This window comes from Coregonus clupeaformis, chromosome 1, assembly GCF_020615455.1.
Source record: "Coregonus clupeaformis isolate EN_2021a chromosome 1, ASM2061545v1, whole genome shotgun sequence".
NCBI lineage: Eukaryota > Metazoa > Chordata > Actinopteri > Salmoniformes > Salmonidae > Coregonus > Coregonus clupeaformis.
In genome coordinates, this window is record NC_059192.1 from 37,391,220 (window position 1) to 37,397,173 (window position 5,954).

The following is a 5,954-nucleotide window of genomic DNA, read 5'->3' on the forward strand; positions in this document are numbered from 1 at the left end:
AGCCCCGCGGTAAGGCAGGGCATCAAAAAGTTAGTTGATACTCATAATGTTCCTCCCCACGGAAATCTTTAGTAAAAGGCGAAAGATTTATGCGATCTGAAGAGAAACCAGAGTGTACTGACTTGAAGAAAGTAAAAATGGGGACTGACTACACCAACATGACATTCCCATAGCGGTAATACCAACCACGGTACCCAAATCCAAATCCCGTGCTCTGTTCAACGTGTCCAGTCATACCCATTCATTGCAGAATACTAGGGTTAGTACAAATATATTCCTGTTTTAAAATATTACAGCAAAAAAACTCAAATTATTTTACACGAGGTGCATGATGGGTAACTGTTTACGCATGCGCAGTTAAATTTGCACTAGCGAATCTTTTCGACAGATGGCACTCTTGTGCTGATTTCGCCCTGCAATAGAGGCTGTCAGAGGTTCTGATATCAACCATGTCTCATTGATACCCAGCTTCAGTTCCAAAGACAAAAATGGCAATGTAAAAAGAAATAAAAAACAACTGGGTCATTTTATCTAATGCAAAGAAGAATTATCCCCAAAATAACTTTAGTATAATAACTTTTAATAGTGATTAAAACATCAAAAAATCTAATCAAATACTATTTGTCACTGCTGTAGACTTGACCTTGAAATGCTTGCTCACGAGCATTCCAACACTGCAGAGTATAAAAATTAAATAGTAACACAAGGAATAAATAAAGACACAAGAATGGAGCTATACAGTGCATTTGGAAAGTCTTCATACCCCTTGACCTTTTCCACATTTTGTTACTTTACAGCCTTATTCTAAAATGGATTATAACAATTAAAAATTCTCATCAATATACACACAATACCCCATAATGACAAAGCAAAAACTGCTTTTTATAAAATTTTGTAAATCTCTTAAAATTAGGAAATATCACATTTACATAAGTATTCAGACCCTTTACTCAGTACTTTGTTGACGCACCTTTGGCAGCAATTACAGCCTTGATTCTTCTTGGGTATGACGCTACAAGCTTGTCACACCAGTATTTGGAGAGTTTCTCCCATTCTTCTCTGCAGATCTTCTCAAGCTCTGTCAGGTTGGATGGGGAGCGTTGCTGCACAGCTATTTTCAGGTCTCTCCAGAGATGTTCGATCGGGTTCAAGTCCGGGCTCTGGCTGGGCCACTCAAGGACATTCAGAGACTTGTCCCGAAGCTACTCCTGCGTTGTCTTGGCTGTGTGCTTAGGGTCGTTGTCCTGTTGGAAGGTGAACCTTCGCCCCAGTCTGAGGTCCTGAGTGCTATGGAGCAGGTTTTCATCAAGGATCTCTCTGTACTTTGCTCCGTTCATCTTTCCCTCGATCCTGACTAGTCTCCCAGTCCTTGCAGCTGAAAAACATCTCCAAATCATGATGCTTCACCGTTGGGTTTCCTCCAGACGTGACGCTTGGCAATCAGGCCAAAGAATTCAATCTTGGTTTCATCAGACCAGAGAATCTTGTTTCTCATGGTCAGAGAGTCCATTAGGTGCCTTTTGGCAAACTGCAAGCAGGCTGTCATGTGCCTTTTATTGAGGAGTGGTATCCGTCTGGCCACTCTACCATAAAGGCCTGATTGGTGGAGTGCTGCAGAGATGGTTGTCCTTCTGGAAGGTTCTCCCATCTCCACAGAGGAACTGTTTGCTTCACAAAGTTTGGTGCTTTAGTGTTTTTAGATATTTTTGTCAGATGTTTCTATGGTATACTGAAGTATAATTACAAGCATTCCATAAGTGTCAAAGGCTTTTATTGACAATTACATTAAAATTATGCAAAGAGTCAATATTTGCAGTGTTGACCCTTCTTTTTCAAGACCTTTGCAATCCGCCCTGTAATGCTGTCAATTAACTTCTGGGCCACATCCTGACTGATGGCAGCCCATTCTTGCATAATCAATGCTTGGAGTTTGTCAGAATTTGTGGGTTTTTGTTTGTCCACCCGCCTCTTGAGGATTGACCACAAGTTCTCAATGGGATTGAGGTCTGGGGAGTTTCCTGGCCATGGACCGAAAATGTTGATGTTTTGTTCCCTTAGCCACTTAGTTATCACTTTTGCCTTATGGCAAGGTGCTCCATCATGCTGGAAAAGGCATTGTTCGTCACCAAACTGTTCTTGGATGGTTGGGAGAAGTTGCTCTCGGAGGATGTGTTGGTACCATTCTTTATTCAAGGCTGTGTTCTTAGGCAAAATTGTGAGTGAGCCCACTCCCTTGGCTGAGAAGCAACCCCACACATGAATGGTCTCAGGATGCTTTACTGTTGACATGACACAGGACTGATGGTAGCGCTCACCTTGTCTTTTCCGGACAAGCTTTTTTCCGGATGCCCCAAACAATCGGAAAGGGGATTCATCAGAGAAAATGACTTTACCCCAGTCCTCAGCAGTCCAATCCCTGTACCTTTTGCAGAATATCAGTCTGTCCCTGATGTTTTTGTGGAGAGAAGTGGCTTTCTCGCTGCCCTTCTTGACACCAGGCCATCCTCCAAAAGTCTTCGCCTCACTGTGTGTGCAGACGCACTCACACCTGCCTGCTGCTATTCCTGAGCAAGCTCTGCACTGGTGGTGCCCCGATCCCGCAGCTGAATTAACTTTAGGAGACGGTCCTGGCGCTTGCTGGAATTTCTTGGGCGCCCTGAAGCCTTCTTCACAACAATTGAACCTCTCTCCTTGAAGTTCTTGATGATCCGATAAATGGTTGATTTAGGTGCAATCTTACTAGCAGCAATATCCTTGCCTGTGATGTGATGACGGCACGTGTTTCCTTGCAGGTAACCATGGTTAACAGAGGAAGAACAATGATTTCAAGCACCACCCTCCTTTTAAAGCTTCCAGTCTGTATTCTAACTCAATCAGCATGACAGAGTGATCTCCAGCCTTGTCCTCGTCAACACTCTCACCTGTGTTAACGAGAGAATCACTGACATGATGTCAGCTGGTCCTTTTGTGGCAGGGCTGAAATGCAGTGGAACTGTTTTTGGGGGATTAAGTTCATTTTCATGGCAAAGAGGGACTTTGCAATTAATTGCAATTCATCTGATCACTCTTCATAACATTCTGGAGTATATGCAAATAGCCATCATAAAAACTGAGGCAGCAGACTTTGTGAAAATTAATATTTATGTCATTCTCAAAACGTTTGACCACGACTGTAGTATTGTGTATCATGCAACATCACTGAAATTGTGCCACAAATAGAAAATGAGGAAACGGGCGATTTTAAGTACTGTAGTGTCAAAGCATAGATTGTCATTATTGAATGTTAGTTGCCAAATGTCAACATTTGTGAGTACTTGCGTCTTGATACAAATCCGTTCATTAAGAATGGGAATTTCTTAATGTCTTGATGTTATCACCATCTGATAAGTTCTGACCACATAAAGAACATTCTGCCCAAGTTATAATAAGTAGTCATTAATTAAATGTGTTGGTTTAGGATTTATGCTCCACTTTATCCTGAAACCCTTGTGCTGCAAAATATCGGTCTGGTTCCAGGCTAACATTAAAAAAGAAGCTTGTAGTCTGAGAAATTCTTTCCCCACCCATTGTGGTATCCTACCAGTATGATAAGCCACATGAAATAACAGAATGTTGATTAGCATAATGAAAAAAATGCTCTGTAGAGTGAGTGTTGGGTCATTAATGTTCCTGCTTCATAACTGGACTTCTCAATGTTTCAGGATATTCTAAATCATTTTGCATACTTGCACCTTAACACATTGGTATGACCGTTTATCCTGTAGTTATTTTCATTAAATAGTTTCAGCCAGTTTTCCTCCCAGAGAAATCATGATTTATTTCAAAGGGTATATGGCCTTTTTAATTATTTTATGTATAATTTGGCGAGGGAACATTTTAGTCATTTAGCTGACGCTCTTATCCAGAGCGACTTAAAGTTAATGAGTGCATACATTATATATATATATATATTTCATACTGGCCCCCCGTGGGAAACGAACCCACAACCCTGGCTTTGCAAACGCCATGCTCTACCAACTGAGCTACATCCCTGCCGGCCATTCCCTCCCCTTCCCTGGACGACGCTGGGCCAATTGTGCACCACCCCATGGGTCTCCCGGTCGCGGCCGGCTACGACAGAGCCTGGATTCGAACCAGGATCTCTAGTGGGACAGCTGCGCCACTCGGGGGAACGCTTTTTTACCATTCAACCATTGAAAAGATGTCATTATTTTACATTTTAACTGAAGGAAATGGATGGCTTTCCTGATATCTGACGCTGAGATCATGTAAGACGTCATGTGTAAAGCAGAATTGCATAGTGAAGCAGAGTCCTGAAATTATGTTACACTATGCCGCTGGATTCCAATGGTTACTCAAGAGGCGGCAGAATATAATCTCTTTTACCCATGTTTTTATGACATAATATATCAAGGTTTTATTATTAGTTACACTGTCTTGTACACATTCACAGCTAAAAGCTGAATTGCAGTATACATACAAAAAACTAAGAAAGAAGATAAAAGTTGAAGAAGAAAGAAATATGGCATGAAGTCTCTAGTCTTGACAGCTTCTGATGGTGACTGCTATTGGTGTGAAGGTCTTTATTCGTGTGGTCATTTTATAAATGCTAATTATATTAATGATATAAATAAGAATAAATACATCTATCTAGTTATCGTTCTCTTTGTAGTTCCATTGCATCATTCACATTTTCCAACATAGTTTGTCTGTGTAGAAAGTGTGTACTATTGTACTACCAGTGGAGTAAAGTACTACTTAAGTAGTTTTTTTGGACAACTTTTACTTTTACTTCACTACATTCCTAAAGAAAATAATGTACTTTTTGCTCCATACATTTTCCCTGACACCCAAAAGTATTTGTTAGGTGATGAATGCTTAGCAGGACAGGAAAATGGTCCAATTCATGCACTTATCAAGAGAACACGTGGTCATCCCTACTGCCTCTGATCTGGCACTCACTAAACACATGCATCGTGTGTAAATTATGTGTTACAGTGGACCCCTGGCTATCCGTACATTTTTAAAACAAAAAAATGGTGCCGTCTGCTTTGCTTAATATATGGAATTTGTAATGATTTATACTTTTACTTTTGATACTTAAGTATATTTTAGTGATTACATTTACTTTTGATACTTAAGTATATTTAGAACCAAATACTTTTAGACTTTTACTCAAGTAGTATTTTACTGGGTGACTTTCACTTTCACAACTCTATTAAGCTATCTACACATTTACTCAAGTATGACAATTTGGCACTTTTCCATCACTGTGTATTATTTTTGCACTTTCATCAGATTGAAGTTGTGTCCAGTAAACTATACTGCATCAAACAAGCATTCAATGCCTCATCAAGATACATTTCTAAACCGACCGTGTCGCACTCCAGTCCAGCAGGTGGCGATAAAGTCCATAATACGCCGTGCACCGCCAATAACGTCAAAGCGAAGTCAATGTGTCATTTTCGTTTTTTCTGTTTCGTAAGCTTGCTGTATCCTTGTGTAATTAATTGATAAAAAAACATGTTGATATTAAATAAATCAAGTTCATCACTTGTAGAACACAATAAGTAGGCCTATTCTAGATGACGTGTAGATTAGAAATGTGATAGCAACTGAAAATAATTATAGTAGTAATAGAGTGGTAATACGTGCAACATGAAACCCATAATTCATTTACAGTGAGTTTGGGGTTCCTAACTGGTAAATGAACCACTTATTCTCGTTTCCACCGGCTTTCGATTGCTGATGGATTGTTTATGATTAGATGACAAGACATTCTGGACACGACACCACCTGTAACAGAACGCTGAGAGTTATTTTTTAACAATTAAAGGAAGCCCCGCGGTAAGGCAGGGCATCAAAAAATTAGTTGATACTCATAATGTTCCTCCCCACGGAAATCTTTAGTAAAAGGCGAAAGATTTATGCGATCTGAAGAGAAACCAGAGTGT

General features: G+C 40.2%; 2 non-coding genes across 2 annotated transcripts; both read right to left on the reverse strand.

Moving 5' to 3' along the window:
* LOC121585105 lies at window positions 1-116 on the reverse strand. The gene has a single exon (XR_006003794.1). It is a non-coding gene; the product is annotated as a U5 spliceosomal RNA (small nuclear RNA).
* Window positions 117-5,838: 5,722 nt separating this feature from the next.
* On the reverse strand, window positions 5,839-5,954 carry LOC121585087. Its single transcript, XR_006003791.1, has one exon. It is a non-coding gene; the product is annotated as a U5 spliceosomal RNA (small nuclear RNA).